Raw genomic sequence first — 11,765 nt, 5'->3', positions numbered from 1 at the left:
TACTGCGAATGTTTAACTGTCTAAAAGATCTTCATATTATGCTATATTTGTGTGTGTGTGTGTGTGTGTGTGTGTGTGTGTGTGTGTGTGTGTGTGTGCTGGGGAGGGGTAATTTAAAGGCAAGACCCATGAGAGTCATCACACACTGATTTCTTCTGACGCATGGCTATGACAAACTTAAATCCCATGGTGAAGCGACCCGTCAATGCAATCTGCCTCCTTCGCATGTTTCTCTACAAGGCTATCTTCCTGATGACCACGTGGACAATAAAGAACAGAACCACCAGGGCCAGCAGCCGGGTGCTGAGGCCTTCCTCCTTGCCAGTGCTAGCTAGGGCAGCCATGGGGCTGTTGCTTTGTGCCATCTTCCTCATCCGAAGCCCATCTTCTTCCTTGAGCTGTCTGCTCTCCTCCTGCAGTCTCTGCACTTCCCTGTGCAGTCGCTTGCACTCCTCCATCACCTTCCTCACTTCGGGGTCCTCCAGAGACGAAGCCAAGGATTTAGACGCCGATGGTGCTTCTGTTTTTGATGCACTTGTGGATATTTTATTCATTTCCACATCATGTGGTTTATCATTTTCTGCTGCTAATTCAAACACACATCTAAGTTTTGAATCCATAAGGTCTTCCGGTTTTGCTTCCTTTCATACTGTCTCCATATCCGAAGTGTCAGGTGGAGCAAACATAGACTGAACCATAAACTTGTGTTTACTTTTCTCACTGGGGTCATAATCGAAAGGCTGTAATCACTTCATCTCACTAATTTTCTGTCAGAGAAAAATATATTCTGTTTTGTGTTTTGTTCAACTTCATACTGCTGGTAAGAACTTCCAAACCAGCACAGTTTATGGGAGGAAGTGATTTATTTTAAGCTTACAGATCCGGGGAAAATTCCATAATGGCAGAAGAAGCTTTACAAAGATAGATAGATAGATAGATAGATAGATAGGGAGAGCGCTACCACCCAGCACCTCAAGCAAACACAAAATCAGCAACAAACAGAAGTGCACATGCAGAGTTTAGACACTCTGCATACATTAAGGCTGGAAATTAGGTCCACCTCAAAACAAAGCTTTGGGATGAGCCCTGGGCCTTCCTGCCAGGCCACTGGAAATCCAAGTTATAAGCTTTAATAAAATTCCTGAGTGTATTGGGGGACATACATTCAAACTACCACATTTGATTTCAATCTTATCAGGAGGATGGATCTTATTTTATGACATAGAATGCATACTTGGAAATAATGTGTATATATCATTGTTGGGGATTGTATACTATAAAAGTGTATAAAATCAAGGACTTAGTTATGGATCATTTGAATATATTATTTATTTTTAAAGTATATATTGAAAATATTTTATTTATTTATTTATGAGATAAAAGGAGAGAGATAGGCACACCAGAGCTTCAGTGACTGCAAATGAACTCCACACACATATACCACCTTGTGATCTGGCTTACATGGGTACTGGTATTGAATCTGCATTCTTAGGCTTCATACGCAAGCACCTTATCCACTAAGTCATCTCTGAAGCCCTAATTGATTTTGTTTTTTCTAATTTATTTTTGGAAGCAGGGTCTCACTCTAGCCCAGGCTGACCTGGAGCTCACGGAGCAGCCCATGCTTGTCTCAAAATGATAGTGATCCTCCTACCGCTGCGTCCACAATGCTTAGAATAAAGTTTTGCACCACTATGCCCTTATCATTTAAATATTTTAAAATAAAAGGTTGAAATTTACAATAACAAACCCAGTGGAACAACATTAATGTTTTAAAACAGCTTCACTCTCCATTGTAGAATTTGCTTCTTTTTCAGATGAACGCATATTTAAGGAAAGAACCAGCCCATTACACCTCAAAAGGGCCCCAGATGAAACTAAGAGTATTTGAGGAAATGAGCAAGAGTGCTGCTTCCTTTGTGAACTGGGTACCAGCACAAGGATGAAGGAGACACACATAGAGAACTCAACTCCTACCAAACCAGAAATCCAGAGACACAGAGGCTCCCAAGACCTCATCATTAAGAAGACCTAAAATGAACCTAACATGGCTCAGGGAAATTTGTGGAAGAGAAGGCAGAAAGAATGTCAGAGCCACACATTGAGTCACAATACACAGACACATTACCTCCTACCCATAACCGATGGCTAACCCCACAATGCACAACCCATATACCCCAACAAGGAGGGTCCCTGCAGAGGGGGAAGGACAGGGAGAAGGCTAACAATGGGACCAACAGGACTGTATTCATTGTATACATAATCAACAAAAAAGTGAAATGCATAAATGGTGAGCCAATATTTTGAATAAATTCTTCTTTTATTGTTATAATTTTTAAAGTGATAGATTTTTAATGTCTCTTTCTAATTAATTTGAACATAATAAAGATTGAGTATCCCCTCTTCTGAAATACTTGGGGACAGAAGTCTTGCATATTTCAGATTCTCTTAAAAGTTTTGAATATTTGAACCTTGATAATGAGATATATTATGATAGGACCCAATCTAGCACATTTATTTGTTTCATGTATGCCTTATACACATAGCCTGAGGCAACTTGGTATGTTATTTTTAACATATTATGAGGTGAGCTCAGATGTGGAATTTTTCACTCATGGCATTATGATGGCATTCAAAACATTTCATATTTTGCAGTATTTCATATTTTGGATTTTTCATTAGGAATGTTCTACTTGTATTTGAAATATATACTCTATGTGATGAAATTTTTATGACAAAATTAGTTTTTTCCAATAAAAAACTAAAATTTTAAGGCAAAAATAACCCAGCTATGTGACTTTACAGATACTAAGAAGAAGAAGCAGAAAAAAAAAACCAAAAAAAAACCTGACATTAAGGGACCCCTGGGCCTACATTGTCACCAATAGGGACTCTGGAGCTGATTGTACTCCAAGCCCAGAGCCATGAGTAAGGTACACTGACCAGGTCCCAGGTGATCATGCTTCCAACATGGATGAAACTATAGTCTCTGCTTGCTGGAATTAGTTATAAAGCATGTCACTTTATACTGATCAAGGGAATATTTCCATCAGAGGACATTATAATAATAAAACTATGTGCACCAATCACAGATACACCCAATTTTATAAAGCAAAATCTACTAAACATTAAATGAGAAATAAATCACATCAGGTCTTATCATTGGGTACTTGATCCATTTGAAGGTGATATTTTTTATTTTTGTATTTATTTTTATTTTTTATATATTTTTGTTTATTTTGTTTAAATATAATAGTGAGTGACTCTAATACCCCACTATTACAATAGCAAGGGTGTCTAGTCTCAGTACTACTATTATACATCATATTTGAAGTCTTAGCTTAAGCACTAAGAAAATAGGGTTAAATAAAAGGGATACAAATTGAAAAGAAAGAAGTCAAAGTAGCCCTATTTGCAGATGATATGATTCTATACATGAGTTACCCAAACGACTCCACTAAACACTTGTATAGGTGATGCATCCTTTCAACAAAATGGCAGATTTAAAAATCCACACACAAAATCCAGTAGCCATCATATGTAACAGTGACAAACATGGAGAAACAAACAAACAAACAACAACAAAAAAAAACAAAAATAAAAAAAAAAAACCATGGAACCAGTGCATTTACAATAGCCACATAAAATAAATATCTTGAAATATCCCTAACTAAAAAAGTGAAAGACCTCTACAATGAAAACACTATTAGGAATACGTGGAGAGAGAAATAACTCCCATACTCATATATAGGAAGAATTAATATTATGAAAATGGCCACGCTACCAAAAGCAATATACAGATTCAATGGAATTCCATTCAGATTTCCAGCAACATTCTTCACAGTTAGAAAAAGCAGTCTCAAAGCTCACATGAACACACAAAAGGTCTTCTATAGACAAAATTATCTTTAACAAAATGAATACTACCATACTTTATTATAAAATATACTACAAATCTATAGTAATAAAACAGCATGGCACTGACACTACAAAGACACAAGGATAAATGGAATAGAGTAATAGATCTAGGTAGAAGTTTAAATATCTACAGCTGCCTGATCTTTGACATAGATTCCAAAAGCACACAGTGGAGGAAAAAAACACACATAAAAAATTAGCATTTTCAACACCATTTATACAAATAAAAAATATCGCCTTCAAATGGATCAAGTACCCAATGATAAGACCTGGACCTCTACAACAATTAAAAGAAAACAAATAATGGATAACTCTAGAACTTACAAGAGTAGAGAAAGACTTTCTGAATAAGACCCTAGTAGCTAGGGGAATTAGATAAAGCACTGAAATCATAAAACTAAAATCTAGCCTGCCATGGTGGCACATGCCTTTCATCCCAACACTTGGGAGGCAGAGGTAGGAGAATTGTTGTGAGTTTGAGGACACCCTGAGACTACAGAGTGAATTTCAGGTCAGCCTTGGCTAAAGTGAAACCCTACCTTGAAAAAAAAAAATGAAAAAGAAAGTGGAATAAAATTAAAATCTATTGTACAGCTAGTCAAAGTTTCAACAGAGTTAATAGGCAACCTACAGAATGGGAGAAGATCTATGCTATCTATACATCCAGAAGAGATTTAATACCTCAAACAATAAAAAAAAAAACTCAAAAAAAAAAAAAACTAAGCCAAAAAATTCAATCAACCCACTCAAAAAATATGGTAGGGAACTAAACAGAGTTCTCAAAGAAGAGCTACAAAATGGTCCCTAAATACCTAAAAAGATGTTCAACATCTTTAGACATAAAGTAAATGCAAATTAAAACTGTTTTGATGTTCTGTCTCATTCCACTCCCAATGGCTATTTTCAAATACTTAAATGATGGACTGGGGAACTGGCTCTGCAGGTAAGGCACTTGCCTGCAAAGCCTAATGATTTGGCTTTGATTACACAATACCCATGTAGAGTCAGATACAGGAGCAGATCATGCATATGGAGTTCATTTTCAGTGGTTAGAGGCCCTGGTGTGCACATTCTCATTCTCTGACAATCTCTCTCTCTCTCTTCTTGTAAATAAATAAGTATTTACTTAAAAATGAGGACAAATATTCTAAGGATGTGAGAAAAGAGAAATGCTCATCCAATGCTGGTAGGAGTGCAAACTTTTACAGCCACTATACAAATAATATGGAAGTTCCTTATTAATCTAAAACTAGAAGTACTATTTAATTCAGTGATACTACTCCTGGACATATACCCTAAAGACTACAGAGGTACTTGTTCAGTTATGTTTGTGGCTGCTCTATTCACAATAGATATATCTAGGAAATGGATCAGCCGAAATCCCCATCAACCAATGAATGGGTAAGGGAGATGTGATTCATAGACATAATGGAATTCTACTCAGAGACCTGGTAAAATGAAATATTCAGGAAATGGATGGACTTGGAAAACATAATACTAAACAAGGTTAGACAGGCTCAGAAAGCAAATACTACATGTTCTCTTTCTTGTGCAGTTTCTGACAATAAAAAAATGTGTTTTTAAGTTGTAATATTGACAAGGATACTAGAATAGGTAGGAGAAAAAACATGGAAGGATGAAAGAAGGGTATACTGAACAGACAAATAGAGGGACTGAAAATACAGAATGGAAGTGTCTTGGGAGAGCTGAGAAAAGGCAATGTGGGATAGGAAAAATAAACAATATTAATGAAAGAATGAATCAGTACCATAGAAACATTCCTCTTCTTTGGCAAATGAAAAATATAACACTAGGGCTGAAGTGATGGCTTAGTGGTTAAGGTGCTTGTCTGCAAAGACTAATGACCCATGTTCAATTGCTCAGTACCCATGTGTAGCTGATGCACAGGGTTGCACATTTGTCTCAAGGTCATTTTCAGTGGCTAGAGGCCTTGTCACACACATTATTTCTCTCCATGTCTGTCTCTTTCTCTCCAATAAATAAATATATAGCTAAATAAATAAATAAAACATCTAAAATATATGACTCAACATAAGAGTGGCAGAAAAAGTTTAAAATTTAATCTTTAGTCTTTTTTATAAATCTGAGTGCTAGAACTGAGTTACCCCAAAAGTAGTGAGCTGGATACCAAGGAAGCCCATGAAGGCACCAAAATAATGATTGCCAAAGCATTTGGTTACCCACCATATCTATATGATAAGATCTGATTGCTGAGAACACCACAAGCTAGAGTTTCAGAACATTGAGAGAATATGATGTAACTGAGAAGCCAGCTCCTTGCTGGATAGCATTCATAGTGTTCAAAAGTGCTTTGTGAGATGCAGAGGAAAAAGGGTCACTAATAATGTGAATAAGCAGGGGATCTTCCAAGCTACAATATCAACCGTCAAGCAGTGTGTATGCACTAGTGCAATAGTAGTACACAGGCTCTGGTGGTAATCATCGGCTCTCTGATTGGGTATGAGTCCCACTCAGTGGAAAGGAGTTCTTACCTTGTACTGAGACCAAGTCAAAAGCTTATGGTTTAGAAGGTCATAAAATATAGAGGGAGGCCACCGCTGTTATTTGTCTAAAATTAGAGGTTATGACAATCAAAAAATCTTCTAAATGTACATGTTTCTCCATTTTGATCCATGCTGCTCTTACTCTTGGTAGGCAAATTTGCTTTATATATATAGCATTGAATGCCTGAGTGATCCAAAATTCATCCTTATGACAAGAAAAGAAAGCCAGATGCTTACTTCAAAAGATGTCTATCACATTTGACAGGGATCAGGAGACATTACAGAGGAAGTGGCACAATAAATGTAAGTATGGATCTCATTGCTAATGTTAGCCTCAGAACCTCCTCTGGGGAGAAGGAAGTAGACATTAAGGAAATTCAAAACTTATCAAAGCAGAAAATCACAGGCTATGGAATGCTCAACATTTATAACACAGCCTCTATGTCTCAGGGAAAATTACATAATTTTGGTTGGAAAGAATGTAAGAGCCACAGGAAGGAGTATCCTGAGACATTGTCCTCTTACAAAGATTGACTGGTGCATTTGTGACCCCAAAATAAATACCAATAACTCCACTGTTTCACTTACATTCATGTTGCTGGGACAAACCCTCAACTAGAAAGAATCATCTTATGGTAGGAAAGTATTTATTTTAGATTAATAATTTCTAGGGGAAGGTCCATTGTTACAGGAGAAGCTAGGTCACTTCAGCATATATCTATACACTGAGAAAAAAACACAGAACCATCATGAGCTGACTCTGAACACACTTAGTAGAGTTGTTACAAAGATCTGCTCCCAGTGACACACCTTTTCCAGAAGAGGCCAATTCCTGAAGACTAAGTAGGAAGTTTAATCTTTATTAAAATACCCAAGGATATGGGGACTTTACATTCAAAACACCACATTCTGCCTCTGACCCCATAGACTCATGACCAATTTAGAATGAAAACTGTGCTCAGTCTAACTTACAAAAGTCCTCATAGAGGGGCTGGAGAGATGGCTTAGTGGTTAAGCGCTTGACTGTGAAGCTTAAGGACCCTGGTTCGAGGCTCGGTTCCCCAGGTCTCACGTTAGCCAGATGCACAAGGGGGTGCATGCATCTGGAGTTCGTTTGCAGAGGCTGGAAGCCCTGGCACGCCCATTCTCTCTCTCTCCCTCTATCTGTCTTTCTCTCTGTGTCTGTCACTCTCAAATAAATAAATAAATTTTTAAAAAAAGTCCTCATAGAATTGGCTAACTTTAACATTATTCAAAAGTCCAAAGTCTCATCTGAGATACAAGTCTTTCTCTTAACTATCAGCCCTGTCACATATTTCCAACACATAATAGAATATAATAAGCATCCACAATGCTAAAAGAAGGCATAATATAACTGGGCCAATATAAAATCAATAACCATCATTCAAACATCAAACATTTGCAGTTCCAGGTCTAACACCTCTTACCAGAGATAAAGTCTGCATTCCATCTCTCCAGCTTGGCTGTGAATTCTCCATGATGGCCATTCCACACTCTTCTTACATCCAAAACATCCACAGTTCATCTTCATGGCTCCATACAATACTGGGCAACCATGAATCAATTTCAATTCTGTTTCATATTGCCACATCTCACTGACTTTTGGAACCATGTGGATTTCATTTTTAGCTTCCCTGAATTTTCCATACCCAGTACTAGTTGGAAAGCATAGCCAACTTTGTAAATACAGGGGGAAATAAACGTTGGCCTTGAATAGTAGGGCATTCCTTTAGAATTCTTCCGTCAAGCCTCCTTCTTGCAAAAGAATTTCCATTCCTACTAGCTTGAGAATTTCATGGGTGGGTTTCACCCTCAGGGTATCATTTCCAATGCCCCAGTGCAAAATAATTGGTCGACTTTAAATGTTAGTAATCACCTTAACATTTGCAGCTTTAGCTATTTAAAACCAGTCCCTGTGCCTGTTACTGCAAACATACTTGAATTTATTCTGTGATATACTGTACACTTTTTATATCTTTCTGTTCTATACTTTTCCCAAGCACACCAGTCTATTACTTTTAAATTCAACTTTGCTCACATTCTCAGAATATGGGCAAAAGAAAGCAGCTAGCCTTTTTGTCAGTAGTAAAGTTCCAACAAACTTCTCTCTTCCTTTTTGAAACTTCATAGGTCAAGACTTTATAGACCATAATTATATCTATGAATTTAGCATTTTCAAACTTATATAAAAGAGTTAGGAGAGAGAGAGAGAGAGAGAGAGAGAGAGAGAGAGAGAGAGAGAGAGAGAGAGAATCTGAGAAAATTAAGGTCAGTCTTTATCATACCCTCTCCAGTGTCTTGTGGGTCAGGTGTTCCCTCTAAGGGCCTGGTGAAGGTTCAGCCATTTGGTCTGCCTTTTAGGATGTAGAATTTTATGGCACCATTGCCATTTGGGTCTAGATTTGTGTTTCTCTCCCCCTCCCTCCCCACCCATCCTATTATCTAGTCCACAAGATGCTTGCTGGATATGTAAGGCATCTTGGGTAGATTCAGGTTAGGTGCTCTACATGAGTGAGACCATGTGGCAATTTTCTTTCTGTGATTGTGTAAGTTCACTGAGAATGATCTGTTCAAGGTTCAACCATTTTTTCCCCCAATAATTGTAACTATTTCTGCTTTGTTTCTTTCTTCTCTAAGAATCTGAATTTTAACCTATTACTAGATCCCCTTGTTCTAAAAAAAATCTTTAGTGTTTCTTGTACTTCATTGTAAATGCTGATTAATTCATGTACTCTAATGTCTTACTAACTTTTCTAAACTGATATATAAGAAACAAAAATTGTACATGTAGTTGTTTGATGTGTGTATACATTATTTTTATTATTATTAATGAAGTTAAGCCTATGTATCATCTGAAATATTTAAAATTATTTAAAATGACAAAGATAGTGTAATATAATTTGTATTGGTATAGTACCATATGCAATTGTAGTTACACCTTTCTAAAGCTGATTATGGAAATTTGGTACATCTGCTTCCACTTAGGTGCCAAGCATGTCTCAAAATATTCCATGGAAAAACGTATTCTATGAGTCAAAAGAGTATGTTCTTGAGAACAGTAGGAGGTTTAATTATTTGGGAAAAAGTATTGGGCCAATACTGTGTGTTGTCCCCACAAATCTTAGGAGTTGAGTAGAGGCATATACTACCCTGTGTTCTTAAAATGCCTGTAGTGGGAACTGCTAAGTTGAACCTCATGGGAGGGAAAATACTCTACAAAGTGTTCTTGATCAGTCAGGGACTCCAGCTGACTGTTTTATAAGGCTTCTCCAGTCATTTTTGCTAAGTGTTGTAAGCACCTGTGTGTGCCTTATCTGATGTTCTGTTATGTATTTTGTCATTTATTTCCCTCACTTTTCAAACTTGTTCTGTTATTCATTTACTACTTTTCAGTTTTTCTTTTACTTTTGTTTGTTATACTCATATGAAACTCACTCATTTCAAACTGAAACTATGGCTAACACAGATTATTTTTACAGATGTAAAAGACAGTACATTATTCTAAAATGTTATTTTATTTTTTTAAGTCAGCAACTCTCTTTTATTTTATTTTTATTTATTTATTTGAGAGTGACAGAGAGAGGGAGAGGGAGAATGAATAGGCGTGCCAGGGCTTCCAGCCACTGCATAAGAACTCCAGATGCATGAGTCCCCTTGTGCATCTCACTAACGTGGGTCCTGGAGAATCGAGCCTTGAACTGGGATCCTTAGGCTTCACAGGCAAGCACTTAACCACTAAGCCATCTCTCCAGCCCATGTTATTCTATTTTGATTCTTGAATGGTTTTTCATGATACTGAATTCTGAGTTGACAAATATCCTTCTAGCACTTAAACTTTCTTCTTGCCCTCATAGTTTCTGATGTGAAATCAGCCATCATGTATATCACTTTTGCTTCAGAATTTGAAGTATTCATACTATTCTCAATATTTTTTTCTTCATTGACTTTATGTGTGTATGTGTATGTGTATATTCAAATATGTATGAGTACATGTGTGTATGTTCAAGTGTACATGCACTGCTGTGCACATAAGTGCAGAGGCCAAAGGTCAATGGCAAGTGTATTTCTTGATCACTTCCATCTAACTTTTTTTCTTAAAATAGAATCTCTCATGCAAGCCAAAGCTCATTGATTACAGTAGACAAGATAGCCAGCAAGCTGATGGGATCCTCCTGTCTCTACCTCCCCAGCCTGGAATTTTTTCTTGGTACTGTGCATACCAACTCAGGCACTCATTTTTGAATAGAAAACACTTTATCCACTTCCTTGATTGTGAATAATTTGACCAGAGAGCTACTCATATTAATTATTCATATTATTTTTATTAGGTTTGTGTTACCTAATATCTGAAAATTTCCATCTTTCATGATAATTGGATATTTCCTATTTCTTTGTTTTCTATCATATTCTCTTTCTTTATTCTCCTTTCAACATTATGTTATTCTAATATTACATATTTTCTAAAGAGTTTTTGAGCATTTTACTTTGCGTTTGTCATTCTTGTCTTCAGTGTGTATAATTTCTCCAGGTATACCCTTAGTCCAAATTATACTTGCTTTTTTTTTTAAATCTGTTTTTATTTATTTATCTAAATATTTTGATTTTCAAACTTTAGAATTTTCATTTTTGAATTTCAGTATTGTCATTTCCATTAGTTTTTTTTATTGTACCTTATTTTTTCATTGAGCATTTTTTCTGTAGTTTACATGGACTGAAAACTTTTTAATTTCACTTCTTTGAAGATATTTAAAAGTATTGCATTAAAAACTTTTGGGCTGGAGAGATGACTTAGCGGTTAAGCGCTTGCCTGTGAAGCCTAAGGACCCCGGTTCGAGGCTCAGTTCCCCAGGTCCCACGTTAGCCAGATTCCCAAGGGGGCGCACGCGTCTGGAGTTCGTTTGCAGAGGCTGGAAGCCCTGGCGCGCCCACTCTCTCTCTCTCCCTCTATCTGTCTTTCTCTCTGTGTCTGTCACTCTCAAATAAATAAATAAATAATTTAAAAAAAAAAACAAAAAAAAAACTTTTTGGCAGTTGAGAGCAAAATTTCCTCTCATGCACAGCATTAAGAGGGAAAATAATTGTATAATTTGGGCATCAACACTTTTAATTTACTTCTTCCCTTGATACAGCAGGCATCTGCCTGAAGCCAAGCCCTCTGTTCAACATGGTATAAACAAGGCATTGGAATGCAGTATGAAGCTGGGCTCATAGATTTGCTACATCTCTCATTCCATGTTATCAGTGGGAAGAGGAACTTCTGTCCCCATCTTGAATTTACAAGTGTTTGTCAATTCTGTTTCT

General features: G+C 36.8%; 1 pseudogene; it reads right to left on the bottom strand.

Annotated features, from left to right (window-relative positions):
• Positions 1–233: 233 nt before the first annotated feature.
• LOC101617148 overlaps positions 234–11,765 on the bottom strand; it is a 57,111-nt pseudogene continuing 45,579 nt past the window's right edge.

This window comes from Jaculus jaculus, chromosome X (genome assembly GCF_020740685.1).
Source record: "Jaculus jaculus isolate mJacJac1 chromosome X, mJacJac1.mat.Y.cur, whole genome shotgun sequence".
Lineage (NCBI taxonomy): Eukaryota > Metazoa > Chordata > Mammalia > Rodentia > Dipodidae > Jaculus > Jaculus jaculus.
This window is presented reverse-complemented; position numbering and strand designations above follow the sequence as displayed.